This window comes from Populus trichocarpa, chromosome 18 (genome assembly GCF_000002775.5).
Source record: "Populus trichocarpa isolate Nisqually-1 chromosome 18, P.trichocarpa_v4.1, whole genome shotgun sequence".
Taxonomy (NCBI): domain Eukaryota; kingdom Viridiplantae; phylum Streptophyta; class Magnoliopsida; order Malpighiales; family Salicaceae; genus Populus; species Populus trichocarpa.
Window position 1 is genome coordinate 7244538 of NC_037302.2, and position 12048 is coordinate 7256585.

At 32.0% G+C, this 12048-nt stretch overlaps 1 pseudogene; it reads left to right on the forward strand.

The window, feature by feature from the left end:
- Positions 1 to 9510: 9510 nt before the first annotated feature.
- On the forward strand, positions 9511 to 10041 carry LOC18107709 (glutaredoxin-C6-like; annotated as a pseudogene).
- The last annotated feature ends 2007 nt before the right edge of the window (positions 10042 to 12048 follow it).

Here is a 12048-nt window from a genome sequence, read left to right on the forward strand (position 1 = left end):
AGTTGAATAATGCCTGGCTTAAAATTGAAGTGAGATGCATCAGGAGGGAAAATTATACATGATGGTGCACTTGTTCTTGTAGGATTCATGTGGTCTCTAAGTGTCCTAACTCGATTATTCTCATTATTCTCATTATGAAGCGATTAATTATTCTCTTCGCCATGTTTTCTAAAAATAATGAAGATTTCCTAGGAAGTCTACCACTTAATGTGCATGTCCAAACTCTCATGCAAGTGCAGAAAGGGAAAAAAAAAACAAAAATTAGAAAAACATTAAAAGTGAAAAGAAAAATAAAATAAAATATATAATTTATACAGTAACTTACCTCCCCGACAACGGTGCCAAAAACTTGACACGATCAAAAGATTGATGTATTATCCCAAGTACAGGAGTGTCGAAGTAATAAATAATCCGGCAAGACCGGGGTCGAACCACATGGAGGTGAAATATATAAAATTACAAATAATAAATGAAAAGGAGTTGAAGAAAACTTTTGAGATGTGATATTGATGTAAGGATCAAACAAGGATAAAACAATTGTCAAGGTTAGAGGATCCACTAATGATATTTCAAACAAGTATAATATAAACTCTTTTTAGTACTCAACTGGAAACCACACACAAAGGAGGTTCCAATCGGTTTATAAATTATTAACATGATTGTCACACGTGTGCGGCGTCACGGCGATAAATATCCACTCTCAATATATTTTATTATCTATCTATTTGGCAAATATGGGAAGACAAAGAATTCTTGTCTCTTATATATGGAAAGAAGGAATGAGAATTGCCACCTAGTATTTTGGTCACTAGAAATCCTAACTAGTCTCAGAGATCGGGTACGGGGACTGGTTGCGTAAAGGGAAGGTATTAGCACCCCAAATACACCCTACCTAAGGTAAGCTGCATTGTTTTATTGTCTTATAAAATCTAAAGTCTTATCGTGTTTTCTAGTTGTTGGTCCGTCTATGGTTTAAGAAAAATCCTCCTCGGTAAAGAGACTCTTATCTTATCGGGTAAAACCTAACCGTTCTAACATCAACAAAAGAATTTAATATCTGGAATACGTCTTACGTATAAGGTCGTAACCCCAGAAAATAAAATAATTTATTTTGGAATTTTTGAAATATTGACCTAGTTCTCGTGACTTTAATAAACTGGTTATTAAAGCCAAAATGCATGCTAATACATATTTTTGAATTTGTTTTGTTGTATGAAAATATAATATGATTTTTTATTTTTGAGACTTGGCCGTATGCATGAAAACAAAAAAATATTTTTTTTATTTTTCAATGTTTTGATGAAAACTGGGTATTTTAATACCGGATTTGTATATTTACGGTATAAAAATACAAACAAATACTAAGCAAAATTCAGTAGAATAAAAATTTAATTTTTTTTAGGTGGGCCCAGCTCGAACCATGTGGCTGGGCTGGACCCAGCAACTCAAACCCGGTCTCTGGCCCAAGCCAGTGACCCGATTGGCTGAGACACATGAATTTGTTTCACGCGTGCATTAACAGTGCAAAGGTAATTAAATTACATTCGTATAGTGTATATGCTCATTTGTAGATTTAAGAGAATATGAAGACGAACGCACCTGGTTTCTAGAAAAACTGAAGATGATGACAATTCTGGTCTTTCATTCTTTTTATTATTCTAGACTTTCTCTTTGGGTTTCTTCCTTTGCTTCTATTTCTTTTGTTTTATTCCCTTGCCTTTGGTTCTGAAGGTCAAGGGACATCAACGATGGAGGCTGGTTGTTGTTGGGTTTTTCTTGCTTCTGTTCGTTTGTTCCTCTGTAACCGTCTTCCTATGCTGCCCAGTTCTCCTTCATGTCTCCCTCCGTTTCTTTTTACTCTCCATGTTCTCTTTTTCTCCCTCTATGTCTCGTCTTTCTCCTTGGCGCTGGAACCTGCTGCTTGCAGTTGCAGAAGAATATGACAGTGTGGAAGGGTTGTTCCAACACTGCTTCCTCTCCTCGTTTTTTTTTGTACTCTCTCCTTCCTTTCTTCACTTTGCCTCCCTGTTTTACTTTCTGCCTCTCTGTTTCTCGTCCTTATCCTCTTCCCCCCTCTGTCTCGTCTTTCTTCGCGTGTTCCCCCCCACTTGCTCGGTCCTTCCTCTGGCTTTTATAGCAAGAGGATGCAGACGTTTCCGACAATAACAAAGTAACGGTCGGCATGCATCATGGTGGCGTGAAACATGCCCCCAGATTGAAGTGGCTCCATTGCTAAGGGCTTCATTGCATTTACTGTCGAAACCATCGCGGATGAAGAAGGCGATAAACAATTGTCGAGGAAACAACGTCATTTTCAAATTCAAAAAAGAATGTTTCTGATTTGGTCTTTGGATGTTTTTGCAATTCCAGCATCCTTTTATCACTCCTATTATTTTTTTGGATTCCTTCCGAATATATATTTTTTAATATGTATTTTTTTTGTATATTTTTTTATTTTTTATGCAGGAACCCAAAAATGGGTAACAACAATGATCATATTAATTATCTTATTTAAGTGATGTCAATACTAGTAAATGTTGTCAAGTATTCATAGTGATAACTTATGGTAACAACAAATCAAATTCCTTTCATAGCATAGGTGTCGGTTATACTATACAGCTGGCTATGAAAGTTCCAAGTATTTGTTGTACCAAGGGTTGTACAACACAAATCAAGATTAACCATTTAACAAGCAAGGTATTAAGAGTAAGTAAGATAACAAATGCAAAACATGTTATTATCAAACATTAAAGTCCATGTTGAGTTTATACTATACATATTCTTACACCATTAGTGTACCATTTTCACATTGACAAAATAAACTTAGCTAAATATAATGAAGATGAGAAACATAAATAAACAAAATAAAAACATAATAATGATATACATTAACTAATTAAAGGAAAGGAAATGAAAAGTATAAACAAGAGATTAATATAACATGAAATAAAACTTGAACATTACAAAATACGAAGAAAGAGAGCAAGAGCAAGATCTTAATCTGAAAACCAAGATGTCTAAATGTATGGAAAATGCCTTCTTTTATAGGCTAAAATTTAAAACTATTGATTTGATGACTAATTATTGAGTGGGTGGCCACCTCTTGACTTGGTGACAACCATTATCTTCTTATCTGAACAAAACATCATTGCTAATATCGTAATTTGAATAAGAATAAGCTCATTTGGACTTCTAGAACTCGAGATATGGGCTTACCAGTATCTGGGCTAGAGGACAGGTTCCGACTTCTCTTTTGTTGCTACAATTTGAACTTGAAAACGGTTGTTTTGAATCTTGGAGTCTTCATGAAATTTTTAAGCCTATGACTTAGATTTCTATCCATATAAACCAAGACCTAAATCCAAGTTCTACAGCTCTAGTTATGATCCAATAACCGAATGGTTTTCCAGTTTGAATTGAACCAGCATCTCTTTTTTAAGCTTAGCCCTCTCTTTATCTTTTCACTTTCAATAGTTAAACACATCAATCAATCCTTTAAATTATGAGATATGTATGCATTCAAAATAAGCATTTACCATAAATTAAAGATATCTTATGTTATCAGACTTGCTATTATAAAACATGCTCAAGTTAGGGAATTTAATGATATTTTAAGTGCAATATAATGATATAAAACCTTGATAAAAATGCACTTGTAAGTACTAATCAAATGGTGTGTGACATTTCATGTAATTTTTTTTTAACTCTCTCAACCTTCTGATGGCCTTAGTCTGTTGGTAATTTCATTAGTAATTTGTTTAATACTTTTTTTAAAAAAATAAAACCAAATAAACATAACATAAAAAAGATTAAAAGAAATAAAACTAAAATAAAAACCAAATATTTATTACAAATTTTAAAATTATCATTTTGAATACAATTCATTTAGAGGTCAAAAGTTGAAGAATGAGGAGGAAAAGGCAAATTTTTGTCGAGACCGAGTGGGCGACGAGGTGGACCATATGTACCATCGATGTTTGACAACACCTCCACATATAATCACCTAAGTTTGGCAATCTCAACATTAGGTCGTTCTGTATTAGCAGTAAGCTAGGTCATCTAAGCTTCAACTTGTTATCGTATAATCATTTAGAACTCTGGAGATTAGAAGCTCGAACCCGATTGTGAGGAACCAACGGTCGATACACCACAACTCGTCCATATATTCGCAACCATAGTGTTTGAGATACCATAAACCTAATTTCTATCGAGTTCACCTGACGTTCCGGCCTCCAACCACAAATCCAAATTCAATTTCGGATGGGTCAAATGATTTTCTACAATTGAGTGGTATGTGTTTCTTGAAAAAAAAAAAACAAGAAGAAAAACCAGTCAACTAAATTGAAAAAATAATAACTTCATAAAAAAACTCTTGAAATCCAATTTACAATGAACTTTTAAACATGGCTATCCACGAGCTAATGCACCATTTCTGATGGTCATCATTCCGCATGTGAGTTTGTACAAAAAAGCTTTATTGGTCTTGGTTTGCGTCCAAGAACCATATTCTGCAAAAAAAAAAATTGTTTTTAGTAAAAAAAAAGATGTAATAAAAAAGAGTCTTATTATCAAAATTAACAAAACCACATAACATGGCGCAAAAAAAAGGGTCATCAAACAAACATAATTAACCAACAAAAATCTTATTGTTAACCATAAAGAATCTAACCAAGAATCCATGAGTAGTCAAAACTCAAAAAACATAGCAAATAAACCGCCCCCCTAAAAAAAAAACCCTTATCGTGGTTGTTGTTGTTGTTTTTACTCTATTAATCCAAGTCAGTGAGACTAGCACAATTGTTTGCAAAGATTAAAGAAAACAAACACTTAGGAGCATCATAAGAAAAAAAATAAGCTTTGAAAACCTAAAAGTTGCAAGATATTTACTTAGTCTGTCAGTAATTCAGTCGGTATTTACATTTTGTCTATAATTCAATCGGTATATAATAATTTTTAATTACAAGTGTTATTTTTCTTATCTATTCAACCTGCAAATATAGTAAAATCACAAAACAATAACACCATTTTTATTCATAATAATAAAATCACAACAATAAATGTTTCATCTTTGTTAATAACAGTTTATTGTAAAGAAACAACCAGAAAGATTACAATAAAGTTAATTTCATTACACATTGACATTTTACAATTTAATCAGAATTGTCTTCTTCTTCTTCTTCTTCTTTAATTTTATCATCACCATGTCCAACAAAATCTATTTCATTGAATTGATGCTCGTCGATATCATCATCTTCATCAACTTTTACATGTCCATTGGTTCTTAACACATTATTTAACTCCTCAATGTTAACATCATTAAAAATATTTCTAGTGATATGAAAATTTGAATTTTCTTCTAAGTCGGTCGACAGAGAAACTCGATATGCATAAACTAATTCATCCATTTGAAATACATCGTCTCTCGCATTTACTTTATTATTGCCTTCCTGAACAACATGGACACGACCTCTGAGTTTGGTTTTCATTATTGATAACCATTCAACTTTAGAACAATTCTTTCTAAATGAAAGAGTGTATGTGTAATAAATTTGTTGGCATTACTTAGCAAAAATAAAGACATTGTCGATGTTGTGAAGTTTAGCCTTTGTATTAATTTTGACCAAAATATAATATATACTTTGATCCCTCTATCAGCGATATTATACCAATAACATTTAAATGAAAAGAACTTAGTTAAGCTCGTTATGATATGTAGTTCAATAACCTCTTCAAACTTCCTATAACAATCAACTTCAAACTCATTAGAAGTTGATCCCTTAACACAAACTCTATTATTATAGGTCTTTTTACCTTGACCATACTCTTTAGTATGAAAGACATATTCATTGTCATAACTTCATTTTTTACCCCCTACTTTTATAAAATTTTCCAATATACAAAAAAATAAAAAAATATATTCTTGATGTATTTTCATCATTGTTAACATTTTCAGCGTTGCCTCAAAAGAATTCAAATTTTAAATTTCTTTTCAACACGTTCAACTTTTAACGCGTTATTTTCAAAATTGTTGATTTTTTCTCATTGAGTTGGTGTTGATGCTTCCTTTTTTTTAAAATGAAAATACAAAAAAAAAAACAAAAAATATTTGGACAGAAATGACCAAAATGAAAAGGAAGAAAACAATGGACTAAAGTGAATTTATGTTGCTTGTTAGACTAAGTAATCAGGAAAGAAAACAAGATTTTCCACCTATAAAAAGGTAGTTATCCCACATAAGAAAGGGGACATTACAAGAAATCTAAAGAAAACACCTACCAAAAATAAAAAAACCATAGCCCTCATTTTTACAAATCCTAGTTGCCAACCACTGGAGATCTTTCAGCCAAAAAAAATATCAATCTTGTGGCTCTCTTTTTTTGTTCAACTGACCCGATGCCTCCTATCCAATGTCGTTTCGTAGTCATGACTGCCAACAACGCAGTCTAATGCCACCACCACAACCCACATACTCTAGTTTTGACTGTCAAACCAACAACCCCTTCACCAACTGATTCCTTTACCACCAGTCCCAACAACACCGTCCCCTCTTCCTAGCAACAGTGTCCTTCGAAGCGTGTCCTCACCGGAAACCCAACGACTGAAACCACTACACACCGTGACCTAACCGTGCACCTCCCAACACCCCACATGCAACCATCCTTTTCAACTAAGACTTGCCCACCACCCACAGCTCTTTCCACCTCTTTCTCTCGGCCTAGCACAACGACCTCCAATGTGACCCCAGCCACTCTTCTCTTCCATCCACGCTGACAACAGTAACAAAGTTTCAACAGCTCCCTCACTCATAGTAGACCACAACCACCAAAGTAAAGCATTTCCTTTATAGCAGAACCGTCAGCCACTTGTAAAGGAGAAGAAAAAAGTGAAAAAAAAATATGAAGTAAAGAAATTGAAAACGGATTGCGTTTGTGTGATTCATTTTCTTTTACAGGTGAATATTGCTGATAGTATATAAAGCAAGAGGAGAAGAAACACTTTTAGGGTGTGTTTGTTTTCTAGAAAGTGGTTTCCAGGAAACTACTTTCCAAACTTTCTTATGTTTGTTTGCCATTAGGAAAGTTGGTCAACGGAAAACACTTTCCTGTCATATGAAAATTTGGCTTGATTTCAAGGAAAGTGTTTTCCTTTTATTTTGGGCGGAAAATACTTTCCAGAAGTTGTGAAAATTTTAAAAATATCATATTATTTGCTGATTATGTCAAATTTGGTCCTCAAACTTTTGATTGCTATATATTTTGTTTGAATATTTTTTTTTTCAAATTCATCCCTTAAAACTTGATTTAATTTGATTTTTATATTAACTTTGGTTCTTATTTTTATGATTGTTATTTACTTTTCTCTTATCATTTTTTAAATTGAATTTTTTTTATCTATCAAATTTGGTCCTCATTTTTTTAATTGTTACTTATTTTATTTAAAATAATTTATGAAATTGTAATTATTGTTATTTTAATTTCATCATCTTTTAATTTTTTTATCTCTTAGATTTGATCTCTATTATTTTGATGATCATTATTTATTTTATTTGAGATAATTTATGAAATTAGATTTTTTCAATTCTGTTCTCATTCAACTTTTTAATTTGTAAGATTTGTTCCTTATTATTTTAATAAACTTGAAAAAAAATAAAACATTAATAAGCTATTTTCTATAACATAACCAAACACTGGAAAGTGTTTTCCAACTCACTTTCCATGATACTACCAAACATCAAAAAATAATTTACTTTTCCGGAATTTATTTTCCAATGAAACTATTTTCCAAAAAGAAACTACTTTCCTACAAACAAACAGGGCCTTAGATCCATCATTTTTCTGCCTTCACCAGTGACGGCACGTGTGCTTACACGTAGCCAGTAGCGTGACACGTGATACCAATATGCCGCCACTATTCTTGCGAGTTTGGAGGCTTTCCACCTTTAAAAGATCAATTTTTGAAAATTTTAAATGCTTAATGTGTGTGCTTAAACTATTGTTGAATTTTGAATTTTATGGTTTGTAAAAATGTAATTGTGAGGTGTGTGAGTAAAAACGTAGTAAAAAAGAGTGTGTGTGTGTGTGTGTGTGTGTGTGTGTGTTTTGCATTTTTTTTATTACCTTTTGTTTTGCATTAAAAATAGTGAAAAGATAAAAAAAAATTAATTAATCAAACGTTTTGATTGCATACAGTCAAATCCTAAAAGTTTTCCAAGCATATTTTTATAAAAAACAAAAATGAATCCTTCTCATGTTTTAAAATGAAAAATGGATATTGTACCTAGTTTATGATTATCCGTTAAGTTTTGGCAAAAATAACAAAAACCATTCACCAATCATTTTGTTCACTGTATATTTCAAGTGTTAAGGTTTAGCTGTAAACTTTAATTTTGCTCAATTTTACAAGCGTCTATTTTTTATTGTATAATTAAATAAAAAAATTATTTCAAAAAAACAAAGTTATTAATTTTGGTGAAGTCAAATCGTAACTTTGGTAGGTAGGTTGATTGAAAATCTAGTTTCATAATTTGTTTCGGTTTGCTTTTTATGGGGTTATTATGGTCTTAAACAAGCATTCTGATATTAGGTTTGTGCTTGATTTTGTAAGCGTGTTTTTTATACTATAATTAAATAAAAAATAGTTTAAAAAAAGTTATTAAACCTAGTGGAGTCTATGATCCAGGTTGCGGGATTGACGAGTTAACTTGGATTGATTGAAAATTGGCTTTATGATTTGTTTTGATTTGCTTCCTATGAGGTTATTGTATCTTCAAACAAATATCTTGGTATTGAGTTATTGCTCGGTTTTGCGAGCAATTTTTTTTTATCAATATATAATTAAATAAATAATAATTTAAAAAATTATTAAACTTAGTTGGAGTTTATGATCCACGGGTCGATCCAATATGTCGTTACTCGGTTTTGCGAACAAATTTTTTTATCAATATATAATTAAATAAAAAATAATTTAAAAAATTATTAAACATGTTGGAGTCTATAATCCAGATCTTGGATTTGAAGGATTAAGTTATAAAATTAGAGTCGATTCAATATATCATTGTCTTAATATATAAAAAAAATTATTATTTTGATTTTTTAAAAAAATTAAATCATGTTTTTACTAATGATGTAACTTGTTTTTTAAAATTGCTAGTCAATTAATTAATGTTAAAATAGCTACCACATAATTTAATATAAAATCTAATAAATCATAGTCAAAAACATTTTAAAATTGACTTCTTGACTGTTAAAAAGTTTTTTTTGCAGTATGAATATTTTTAAATGTTTCAAAAACTTTGAGGTGCGTCGCGCGAATTGGGGCTATCTATCTAGCATATATCAAGCACCATTGGCGCGTGGGCTTGAAAAGTAACAAAAACTCCAACAAGCATTGATCCCAAAGGAAGAAAGAAAGAAAGATAAAGATACTCACAGTACTTTGTGATGGAAGCAACCCCCCTTCCCCTTCTCCTTCCCCTTCTCCTTCCCCTTCCCCTCCATTTATAAATATAAAAACTCCTCCCTCTAAACTCCCACTTGCTCCCCCCGTCGACATCAAGTCTCTCTCTGTCCCTCTCACTCTTTAAAACACAAACACTTCAATTCTCCCCCCTGGCGATGCAAGGACTACGACAACGTTGCTCTGACGACGTCGATCTTCTCGACCTCAGTTCCCCACTGAACTCCTCCTCGTCCTCTTCTTTATCCATCGACGAAGCAGAATCCACGGAGACAAGAATCCAACGGCTTATATCTGAGCACCCAGTTATCATTTTCTCTCGATCTTCTTGTTGCATGTGTCATGTCATGAAGAAACTCCTTGCCACCATTGGTGTTCACCCTACTGTAAGATCTATGCCCTCCCTCCCGCGGCTGAAGACGGCTCATTGGTGGCACCTGTGTTGGTGGCCTTGAGTCTCTTGTTGCTCTTCACCTGAGTGGACATCTTGTGCCTAAGCTTGTTGAACTTGGTGTCTTGGCTTTCTCTTCTGGGTATGGTAATAATAATCATATCATATTATCATAATAATATAAAAGGGTAATCATATTAATTTTAAAGCTTGTAAAATTAATTGATATGCACACAAACTAACTCGAACATTGATATTAATTAAAAAATATATATAGGAACAACTCAATTTAACTTCAAATACAACTAAAGGAAACAAGATTCGAGATTGTGGAAAGAAACAGCACGAATGGTGGAAACTAGGACTTGTCCTTTTTCCCTTTCCTTCTTAACTGGAATTTAAAAGAGAGTAAAAAGGTGGTGCTTAGTCATGCCTTAGACTACCAAGAAGAAGTTGTGTTTGTATGGATGATCCATCCCCATGCATGTAGATTACTTGCTTCATTCATTTGCAGTAAACAAAACGAGGCAATATATATGAACATCTACAAGTAAATTAAAGAGGTTTTCAATCCCTGCTTCTTGATCAGATGACTTGGCAGCGATCTGTTCTTGAAGAGTTAAACTTAGCTGTGGCTTAACTGGACCACACGTACGAAATAGAGTGAGCAAAGTCTTAAGAAACACAGCCCTTTTGCATTATTTTATCTTGTTTAATCTGTTAAAAGTCAAACAACATAGATAACAGGGGATAAAAAAAATTAAATGGATCTAATTTATAATTTATAAAATATCACCATTATAAATCCAAATCTGACCCATCTATGTATATTAATTATTTTATTTTTATTAAATAATTAATAATAATAAAATATTAAATATTCATATAAATATTAAAAACCTAATAAATAGTTTTTTAATTTTTTACTAGTTAAGTAATCGACAAGATAAAGCGTTGATACCTATTATCATCTGCTATGCAAGGCTCATGACTCGTGGCATCGCTTCTCTTTAACCACCTGGCCTGACAGCCTGAGATTACTTGCCATCATCGATCAATCCACTTCCTTGTCAGAAATCGAATTTTTTTTAATTCAAATAACATTAACATGGCATCATCCATAGTCTTTAAAGTCGGTATACTCCATGTTTGGATTTCAGGTTTTGATCAGATTATTAAATTTTAACCAGGTTGACTGGATGGGCTAGATCAATATTTATTTAAAAAAAAATTCAAAACAGCGTCGTTTTATAAAAAAAATAAAAGTCAACAGGTTGCAACCGGGTTTTTGATCGGTTTTTGCCGAGTCACCGAGATCAACTCGTCGGGTCGGCCGGGTCACATCAGGTCATGACTTTTCCTATTTTTTCATCAACCCGGCCTCATTCCAGTCCCGAATCGGCCGGGTCCCGGGTCAACCCACTGAGTCGGGCCGGGTTTCAAAAATATATCATCATCACTCATCATGGCTGACCACATATAAAACACCACCTTGTAAACATCTCGCTGAATAAAATATATATGTTCCCTCTTCATCTCTATTTTTAAACAAAATTCTTGGGCCATAATAATGTTCTTGTTGATATAATATTTCGTTAAGAACAAGACAATTTCATTAAACCAAATAATATCATTTTATAATGTAATACTAGATTTAAATAAAATTATCATATAAAAATTGAATTATAAAATATAAAATAATACATTTAAATAATAACTTAATGTACATTTATTCTAGACAAATTACTCTTTTAGCAAACATGTTATGGAGGCTTTATAAAAATAGGAGGGAAAACATCTAAGGAAAAAAAATTACCTAAGTATTCTATAGTAAATTAATGTATTTTACACTCTACTTTTATTATTTAAAAAATTACAAAAAAAGTATCATAGTCAACAAAAAAAATTTATGTATTTTTATTTGATTCCAAATAATTATTATTAGTTTAACTCTTGTATTTTCGTTACGGGTTGGATCTAAATTTTTTGAAACATAAAAAATTAATATCTAGATTGTTATAAATTTATTGGCGTTATTATTAAACTCGGTATAATAGTTTAAACTTTAAAAATCTCGAGTCAACTCTTTGATTAATATTTAGCGTCAACCCACTAAACTCGAGTTATGAACTCTACTAGGTTGAATTATTTTTTTATTTTATTATATGATAAAAAATATAAAAATTAATTTACCATCAATT